Below are 10,324 nucleotides of genomic sequence, written 5' to 3'. Positions count from 1 at the left end.
AGTAAATACCTAATAAAAAATTGAAAAAAAAAGATATATATCTAGCCTCTTTGTCTTTGTTAAGCTTTAGCTATTTGAATAAACTGAACTACAAAAAAACTGTAATACTCAGTAATGGTACACTACCAGGTTGTCAGTCTCTCTGGGGGCTGCATTTATGGTTTTGAAAGGTTCCCAGCCACCCTATGGACTATAATAAAGTTTTATTTGACTGCTAGACACCTTTCAATTAAATTTTCAATTCAAATTTTTAGGACTAAAGTTTTACAGTAATAAAACTGTAAAATCCTAATTCTGTAAAAAGCTATTGCCTTGTTGTAAACTGTTAAAAATAATTAAGACACCCAAGATAATGGTCAGTCACCCTGTCGTGGATCCAATTCTTTAATGTGATTAAAACCCTGTTTATAGTCATGCTAAGTAAGAATGTAATTAATTTACAAAAACAAACTTGTAGGAGAGACCAATTTATACCTCCCTTTATATAGTCTTTGTAGATGTTGTCAGGGTGAGTCTGAAATAAGTAACTAAAATAAAACAAAGTTTGTTTAAAATCAGGTTAGAATCTGAAAGACTTCCACTAATAATGAAACCGCCAACTCCTAGACACAGCCCTAGGCCTCCTCCAAAGAAGACAATGGGGCACAGACAATTCCACCTGGATTGGGGTAATGCTGGGCAATGCTGGGCAAAACCACTGGACAAAGGACTACCCCATGCCTTGCCCACCGCCAGGACCCTGCCCAAGATGTGGACACACAGGACCCTGGAGAGCTGACTGCACCTTTTGCTTCCACCAGTGTAGGCCAGTCTCTCCAGTTCCTCATCCTCAGGCAAGTCTCTCAGATCTTCTAAGTCTGGCACCAGAAGACTGATGCTGCCCTATGTGATGGACTGTCTTGTTTGATGGAGACCACACTGACCACTGACGGCTGCTCTGGGAACTCTGTCCCCAGGGAAACCATCGAGATGACCAGAGAGGAGCCTAGGGTTTAAGTAGCGGTTAAGTCTGTGCCCACTTAGTTGATACAGAGGCCGTCTGGATTATACTTCCTGCTCAAACTTTCTTTCTCAGATATCCAGTGATGGTGATGGTTGATTGTTGACGGATGAGTTGGCTGCAGCAGACATGCAGCTCCTCCCCCCATGGTTGCAAGTGCCTGGTCAGTCCATCTCATACAGAAAATTCGGGCCTTGCCTTTCTAACCCTCCTAGGTCTCCTTCTAAAAGAGGCAGACTCATACAGTTTACCCTGCTGACAGGCTTCACACTGAAAGTGATAAACTCACAGAAAAGGTTTCCATGTAACTTTCAATTCTTCCTTAAAAAAAAAAACAAAAACAAAAACAAAAACAAAAAAACGAAAACTTTGCAATGACTTCTCTTAGTAATCAACCACCTATGTCTCATGGTAAATAATTAAATAATTAAAAGAAATATTTCCTCAAGGTCCTCTCCATTTCCATCCCTATAATTCTTTCAGACAAACAATTATGGGTCAGTGTGACTGTGGGATGGCAAGCCCATCCCTCACTTGATGCCCTGTCTTCCTGCTGAGGTGGGCTCTATAAGTTCCCTCTCCCTACTGTTGGGCATTTCATCTAAGGTCCCTCCCTGTGAATCCTGGGAGTCTCTCACCTCCCAGGTCTCTGGTGCATTCTGGAGGGTCCCCCAACCTCCTATTTCCTGAGGTTGCCTGTTTACATTCTTTCTGCTGGCCCTCAGGGCTTCAGTCCTTTTCCCTTACCCAATACCAGATCAGGTTCCCCTCTACCCCCCACTACCCCACCCTGTCCACTTTGCCTCCCAAGTCCCTCCTTCCCCACTTGTGATTGCTTTCTTTTTTCTCCCAAGTGGGACTGAGGCATCCTCACTTGGGCACTTCAGCTTGTTAAGCCTTTTGAATTCTGTGGACTGAATCTTGTGTATTCTATATGGGTTTGTTGTTCTTTTTGTTTGGGTTTTTTTTTGGCTAATATCCACTTATTAGTGAGTACATACCATGCATGTCCTTTTGGGTCTTAGTTACCTCACTCAGGATGATATTTTCTAGTTCCATCCATTTGCCTGCAAAACTCAGGATGTCCTCATTATCAATAGCTGAGTAGTATTCATTGTGTAAATGAACCACATTTTCTGTATCCATTCTTCTGCTGTGGTACAGCTAAGTTGTTTCCAGCTTCTGGCTATCACAAATAAGGCCACTATGAACATAGTGGAATAGGTGCCCCTGTGGCGTGATGGGGCATCTTTGGGGTATATGCCCAAGAGTGGTATTGCTGGGTCTTCAGGTAGATCTATTTCCAATTTTCTCCAGATTGATTTCTAGAGTGGTTGTACCAGTTTTCAATCCCACCAGCAATGGAGGAATGGTACTCTTTCTCCACAACCTCTCCAACATGTGTACACCTGGACTACCAAACAGACCGCATACACCAGCTGATATGAGGCCCCCAACACACATACAGTAGAGGACTTCCAGGTCTGTATTCATTCAGAGATGATGCACCTAACCCTCAAGAGACTGAAGGCCTCAGGGAGTTTAGAGGTTAGGTGGGGTAGGGGGTAGAGGCATCCACGTGGAGACAGGGTGGTGGAGGGAGGAAGTGTGGGATGTGGAGCAGTTGGAGGGTGGATGAGGAGGGGCGGGGAATTACATATGGAGTGTACAAAATGAATTGCAAATAATATTAAATTTTTAAAAAGATTTGGAGTTTATTAAAGCGCCAAGTTTCTCAAACAAGCCAGTTTCAATTGGTAGAATAATGAGGTTTCCTCTGCTTTAACCCTTAAACATACATGCTCACTCACGATGTGCACATAGCATAAAGTACTCAGATATTAGCCAACCTGTTACTTTCTATTCTATCTCCTGGTGCTCAGCTTACAAGGAAAGTCATTTTAAATGACCATTCCCTTTTGTTCCTTCCTTCTGACTTCCCCAAGCCTTTTTCTATCTATAAAACAAACTTTTCTGGAGGCAGAGGCAGGTAGATTTCTGAGTTCGAGGCCAGCCTAGTCTACAAAGTGAGTTCCAGGACAGCCAGGGCTACACAGAGAGACCCTGTCTTGAAAAATGCCAAGAAAAATAAAAAAAAAACAAACAAACCAAACTTTTCTGTTCAGACCATTGAGGTACTTATTCTGTTTTATGGAATGAAGTGTTTCCTGGCTCTATAATCAAAACTGCAGGGGCTAGAGAGATGGCTCAGGGGTTAAAAGTGTCCATCAGTCTTGCTGAGGACTTGGGTTCAATACCCAGCATGAACATGGTAGCTCACAATAACCTGTAACTCCAGTTTCAGGGGATCCTATTGCCTCTTCAGGTCTCCGTGTGTTCCTACATGCACTTGGTGTACACACATACTCTCAGGCACATACATACATACATACACACACACACACACACACACACATACATACACACACACAGTTTGAAAGGCGTCATGATGGCTAACGTTATGTTTTAAGTTTACCTTGCTGTGCTTTAGAGATTATAAAAGAGGAATGCCGCTAGTCGGTAAGGCCCGCTTGCCCAAGACAGATAACTTCCTGGAATGCTGGCGCTTTTGCTCCTGTAGGATAACAAGCCACGGGTTTCTGCTTCTGTAAAGAAAATCGGTTGCCCCAACCGCACAGTCTGTGCTAGATCACATGGTAGGCAGGAAGTAAGTCAGGAAACATGCTTACCCCTAGGTAGATGAAGGTGAGACATATGTAGCCTTTGGGTTTGCCTTGATCAAACGGACTAATGGGATTGGGTGCCATGACATGGCCGGTGTCCTTCATCCTTTCTAAAACACAAACTGGAAGTAGCAAGTTCTTTGCTTAAAATCCTCCCTTCTCAGGAAGGTCTGCTACTTCCTCTGAGGAAGGAAGTGATTTCTTTGTAGCACAGTCCTACAGAGGCGCTCCAGGGAGCTCTTCTCCCAAGGGATGAGCCTGGGTTTCATTCCCTTTTCCAAACTGGACCTCCCTGTGACTGAGAAGGCTCACTGAGCAATCACCGCACAATTCACAAGACTTCACAAGACAAATGGCTGTCCACGGCAATATTTTATGTCTACTGCACTCAAGAAGTTGTATACTACATGAAGTATTAGAGGGGCATTTTAATTTAAACAAATTTACTGACCATTATTTTTTAGACATATTGTCTTTGTCTCACAATTATAAAGTTCATACTTTTAAAAGAACATCAATTTATTCCTTCCTAGTTATAAAGTCAAATGTTACATTTTCTTCATTTAATCCAATTGGATTTTTAATAAACTTTCTAATTTCTCTTACTTCAATTTTTTTTCAGCAACATATAATAGTCCTGAATGTTTGCTGTCATCATTACTCCTTTTCCTTCAGAACACCCCAGAATGTAGGAGGACATGCCGCACAGTGTACTTACACTGTGAGGTGTCAGACCGAGGAAATGCTCCACGGCATGTCGAGCTGCATCCAGCCTGCCTCAAAGCCTGAGCCTGAGCCTGCTGCCCCGAGCACTGTGGGACCAGCCCAGGGCTCTGAGGCTCCCTGAGATTGAGCTCTGCATTGGAGCACGAACTAGGTTCAAGAGAACCTGGAAAGGCCATAATGTCTCATTCGTGGGCTCTCTTGCTGAACCTTCCCAAAGTAACTCTCTCTATCCCTTCGAATCCCTATTTACAAAGATGGAGCTTTGAGAGATGAGGCGTGTGCCCGACTGCAGTTGAGTAGAATCTTTCATAATGGTCCAGGTAACTGAGTGTTTGTCCTGAGTCAACAGGTTCAAACAGGCAGGTTGTAAACATGCCCTCTGAACATTCTGAAGCTTACAGGGCACTGATTACAGAAAATGACTGATCGATCACAAGTTGTCCTGGAGAAGCATTCCTCAAACAGCCTTGCAACCAAAACAAGCCTAACTGATATTCCCATGAAACAGTGGAGATCTGTGTAATAGTGGGAAGAGGTTGAAATCAGCCAGCTCTTAAATCTTCAGACAGCATCCATGAGTCCAGCCACAGGCTGGGGTCTCCAGAACTTTCCGATGTGACAACTTGTGTACCCTGCCAAAGACTGGAAAGCTGCCTGAGAGAAAGTCAGGATGCAATGCCCTGCCATGGTCTTTTAGTGCCCATAGCCCTACCTTACTTCAACCCTCAGTTCACGGCAGGAAATCTCTGATTCTGACAGAGTGCGTGTGTAAGGCGTGGAGAGGAGTTGGGGCTGAGGCAGAATATGTATTCAAGGGGAACACAGAGATAAATGGGAAACCAGCAGTCTTGAGAGTGTAAGTTTCCTCTGCCTTTGTCCTTCTGTCCATCCTCTGACTTCCTCTCTCCAGTTTGGTCATGGTGCCTTCTCTCTGTGTTATGCAGTGCTGGGAGAACTTTCTGGGACCCCAGGCATCCTAGGCAAGGCCTCTAACAGGCATCTACACCTCCAGCCATCTCTGGCTCAACTAAGGCTGCCCTCAAGAAACGGTCTGAAATCAGTGCCCTTGCCGGAAGGACCCCAGGTCAGAAAGCACCTTTGTGCCTTCTGTCCTCAGTTGTGGGGCAGTTGAAATCTGTGAGGGGGAAGCTTATATCAATCAAGATTATTTCTCCAACACTCCCACTTGTGTCTAGATCCTCAAATTTGTAAAAATGAAAGAATTTTGTAAGTCAGAGAGTTCTAATCAGGACTGTAAAATCACACCCTTGGTCTAAATTTAAGGGAGGGATCCTAACTTAATAAGAATAGTGTCCTTCTGAGAAGACATACCAGACGGCTTGCTCACCCTAGGTCCCTTGCTCAGTCTTTTTCCTATGAGGACATAGGGATAGGTGACTTGTGTCAGTCTGGTTTCTCATATATGGGCAAGGTGATGTGTGATATATGACACTCTGCAAGCCAGGAGCAGAGCTGATCAGAAACTCAGTCACTGGTACCTTGACCTTTGCCTTTCAACCTCAAGAAGTTATCAAAAGGCAAACCCCTGTTGTGGAAGCCACTGAGTGGAGAGAGATCTGTCCTGCTGAGAACAGCAGCTCCTCTTGACCTCTTTAGCCCTTCTCCACCTCTAAGCCTCTGAATGAAATGATTCAGCCACCCATAAAAGCAAAGAGATAGTTGTAAGTTAAGGATGTAGCCAGCACAGCTGTGGTGTCCGGCTGCCCTAGGGTGAGCAGAGTGAGAGCCTCTTGCTCTAAGATCTAGGCTGGCCTGCAAGTACAGCTCGGTGGTAGAGCACTTGGTTAGCATGCCTGAGACCCTGCTTCAGACCCCTGGCACCCTGAAGAAATAAACAAGTTAATTGTTATTAAAATTATATCCAGGGGATCAAGTAAATAGAATACTTAACCAAGATTTTAAAAGACTAGAGCAGTCCGGCCAGGGTTGTACATGTCTCGAGCCCTGGCAACTTGAGAGGTCAAGGCAGCATGGACTCCTGCAAGTCTGATACCAGCCAGGTGAGTTTCAGGCTGTGTGAGTATGGCTGTGGTCCTGGTGAGATGAAGGTCCTGCCTTCTTATAGATAGGTAGGTAGATAGAAAGATAGATAGAGACAGACATACGTACATACATACATACATACATACATGATAAATCTAAAAGACAAGAGCACACTTACCCGGCAGCAGAAAGACCATAATCAAGAAGGTGGCTTTCTCAAGGTGAGGCCCATCCCTTGCTCCTGAGATGCACTAACTCCAACAATTTCTTCTCTGCCACATGATCTGTGAGAGTGGGGAACTGTATTCGTGCTCCCCTTTAAATAAAAATAAATAAATACCAGAAATAAAAGAGAAAAGCCTAAGTACACGATGGGTACAGCATCATAGAGACACTGTGTCCAGTGGCCTGGGCAAGAAGGCTCCTTTGGAATTTGCCACAAAGCTTGACACTCTTTCCATTGGCCCCAGTCACCTCTTTTACCCCAACTTACTCTGCTTCTGTTTGGTTTGCCGCTAGGGAACGCTATGTTGTTTTTTGCTCTGTACACATGAGCACATCTCTTGCCTGTGCAAAGCTTGGTTTCATCTCAGTCAGAAACACTTTCAGTTTAAGCCGTAGTCTTTTTAGTTCTGGAGAGACCTGCTCATAACCAACCAAAATGCCTTTGTCCCACAACTCTCTAGACATTTGTGACTTATATGAATTCTGTCTTCAGCTGACCTCCATGGGCTCAAAGGTACCAGAAGAGCCCCTATTATTTATTCTTTCTACAAAGTTTATTTTATTGTTGTTGCTATTGTCACTATTCATCATCATCATCACCACCACCACCATCATCATGTGTGTACATGGTGAATGAAGTGGGGCACATGCCATAACATGCATCTGGAGGTCAGAGGGCAACTTTGTGTAGTTGGCCTGTTCTCTTTCCACCTTATGTGGGTTCCAGGTTTGTAACTCAGGTCACCAGGCTTGGGTGGCAGACATTTTCACCCACTGAGTCATCTTGCCAGATCATACTTCCTGGTTAGGTATCTTTGACTTTGTATAAATGTTGCATTAGTTTCTTTTCTGCTGCTGTGATAAAACACCATGACCAAGACAACTTATAGAAGACTTTATCTGAGCCTGTTGTTCAAGATGGATAGGAGTGCATCGTGACAGGAGGGCGTGGCAGTAGGAAGCAGCCATGGTGGGGAAAGCAGAGATGGCTGGTACCCTCAGCATCCATACTTATGGGACAATTTGGCATGACCATTCAGGAAAATAACAGCCAGTTCTATCCTAGAACCTGCGACCTCCCAGGCACGGGCTTTTGACCAAGATTACAGTCTAAGGCATCCAAGTGCCTCCTGTGGAGTCTAAGGCATCCGAGTGCCTCCTGTGGAGTCTAAGGCATCCGAGTGCCTCCTGTGGAGGCTCAGCCCAATCAGACACTGGTTATTACTCTGTAACGTTTGTGCGCCTCCTGGCACCTCTTGCCTGGCAGGCCTGTGTTGTGGTATGGAAGGTCAAGCACCGGGTGAGACCACTGATCTCTTTCTCCCTCCGTAGTCAGCAGAGAAAGTCTCCAGGTAGATTTGTATCTTAGTTAGGGTTTCCATGGCTCTGAAGAGACAGCATGGCCAGGGCAACTCTTTTTCTTTTTTTTTTGAGACAGGGTTTCTCTGTGGAGCCCTGGCTGTCCTGGAACTCACTCTGTAGACCAGGCTGGCCTCGAACTCAAAAATCTGCCTGCCTCTGCTTCTCAAGTGCTGGGATTAAAGATGTGCACCACCACTGCCTGGCCAGGGCAACTCTTATAAAGGACAAAGGACAACATTTGATTGGGGCTGACTTACTGATTCTGAGGTTCAGTCCATTATCACCATGGTGGGAAGCATGGCAGCATCCAGGCAGGCACGGCACTAGAGGAGCCAAGAGCTCTACATCTTCTTCCAAAGGGAAAGAGATGACTGGTGCCCCGTGTGACTACGAGGAAGGTCACAATGTCCACTCCCACAGTGACACACTTCCTCCAACAAGGCCACACCTACTTCAACAAGGCCACACCCTCTAATAGTGCCACTCCCTCGACCAAGCTTATACAAACCACCACAGTGTGAGATTGGTTGTTTCCTCTGTTCTGTAGTCAAAGGGACCACACACTTCAGCAACAGGGTCTTAGCGTACAGTCTCACCATGGAGGCGAAGCAAGGCCAATGCAATAGCCGGGGTTGGAGACCTCTGGGACATCTCTGACCAGTAACTCTCATACTTTGCAATTTTTATGTAATAACCCATGTAGTCTGAGGTTGTCATTGTCCACCTATGCTGAATAATTCTGTTAAGATTGTTTTTGAAGTCCTATTTTGAAATTAGCATACAAACTTAGTGGCTTTCCATTAAGTGTTGTACACATCCTTAGCCCTGGTTATGTATCAAAGGCACATTTTTCTCAGCCATCCATCTGTGGACCGACATCTCAGTTGACTCCATTTCCTGGCTATTATGCATAGAGCACCAAGGATGGATTTGCACGCCTCTGTGGTAGGATGTGCAACCCATTGGGTGTGTACCCAGGAGTGGTGTCGATGGGTCACGTGGCAGTCCAGGTTGTTGCCCTCTGAGACACCTCCAGGTATCTGCTTTACAAAGTGGCTGCACTATCTACACACCCCACAACAGTGTGTAGGAGCTCCCCTCTTGTCACATCACACCAGCAGTGGTTGTCATTAATGTTCCTGAGAGCCGCCATTCTTACTGGAGAGACATGAAATCTTAATATGGTTTTACCACATTGACCTTTTTCTTACTCTGTGACAGAAAGCTTCTTCCAGTTAGTCACTTCTAGAATAATGTCTGGAAACCACTCCCTGCTATCTATCTTCCGGACTCAGGAAAAACTTTCAGGTCTTGGGACAGGAATCAAGTCCCACAGGAACTCCTCGAGCCCTCTTACTTATGAGTGTGGAAAGATCTAGAAACAAGAGACCAGCTGACGCGGGCGTCTGTGTACTTGACCTGCGTGTATGTCAGGTGACAAATGCAGCTGGAAAATCAACCACTCTGGGCTAAAAGCCTAGTCCGCAGCTTTGTAGTCCTGCCATACTCAGTATTTTAAGAGCGAAATGAGTCTTGTTTGATGAATGATGGGTGAAGGGGAAGAAGAAAAGGAGTGGAGAGGAAGAACTTGAGTGTGGAACTTCCGGGGAAGTCAAAGGGATGCCTCAACTAGGTCAGATGTGTCTCCCAAATTAATTGACTCTCCTAGTTTCCGCTTCCCAAGTCAACCGCTTGGGATAGAGCGCCACCTGGTGGAAACCTAGGCCTGCAGCTGGGGGAAAAAATAGCTGATGGGAACACCTTCTTTATGGGCGCTCCAACCTGGAAAAGGTGATGTCTGGTGACAACATTTATAGAATAAAACACAAACAAAAACGAACCAAACGAAACAAACAAGCAAACAAACAGTTTTAAAGTGAGAGCAGGGAAGGAGGACGTCGATTGGCCGCTGTGTGCCAATTGGGTCATGGTGACATCATCCCAGGCCAGGCTGGGGGTGGGGGGCCTCTGGCTCTCACCATTGCCAGTCCAGAAGCCCCATCACCCCCAGATAAGCAGAGGAAATGAATCCCACCAATCTTGCCCAGGAGTCTAAACGGAAAAAAAAAAAAAAAAGCACACAGTAAGGTGTACAAGCCAAGCCAACAAGTCAGAGGCTTGTTCACAGCAAGTCTAATGGGCAGGCAAGTCACTGTATCAGTCTGATCTGATGCCCAGAAATGAGAGCAAGGAAAACTAGCAGAGTTCCTTAAAGGAGGCTAGGTTGACCCATCTCCAGAGTGACAATACTCTTGTCATGAAGGCCAGCTGTCACCAGAGCATCCTCCTGCACTCCACCCTACCCAACCCCACTCCCGGACTC

The 10,324-nt window shown here is 45.5% G+C and overlaps 1 pseudogene; it reads left to right on the top strand.

Moving 5' to 3' along the window:
• Positions 1-6,584: 6,584 nt before the first annotated feature.
• On the top strand, positions 6,585-6,735 carry LOC115063774 (annotated as a pseudogene).
• Positions 6,736-10,324: the final 3,589 nt, after the last annotated feature.

This window comes from Mus pahari, chromosome 3 (assembly GCF_900095145.1).
Source record: "Mus pahari chromosome 3, PAHARI_EIJ_v1.1, whole genome shotgun sequence".
Taxonomy (NCBI): Eukaryota; Metazoa; Chordata; class Mammalia; order Rodentia; family Muridae; genus Mus; species Mus pahari.
Note: the sequence above shows the minus strand (reverse complement) of the source record. Positions and strands in the feature narration are given on the sequence as shown.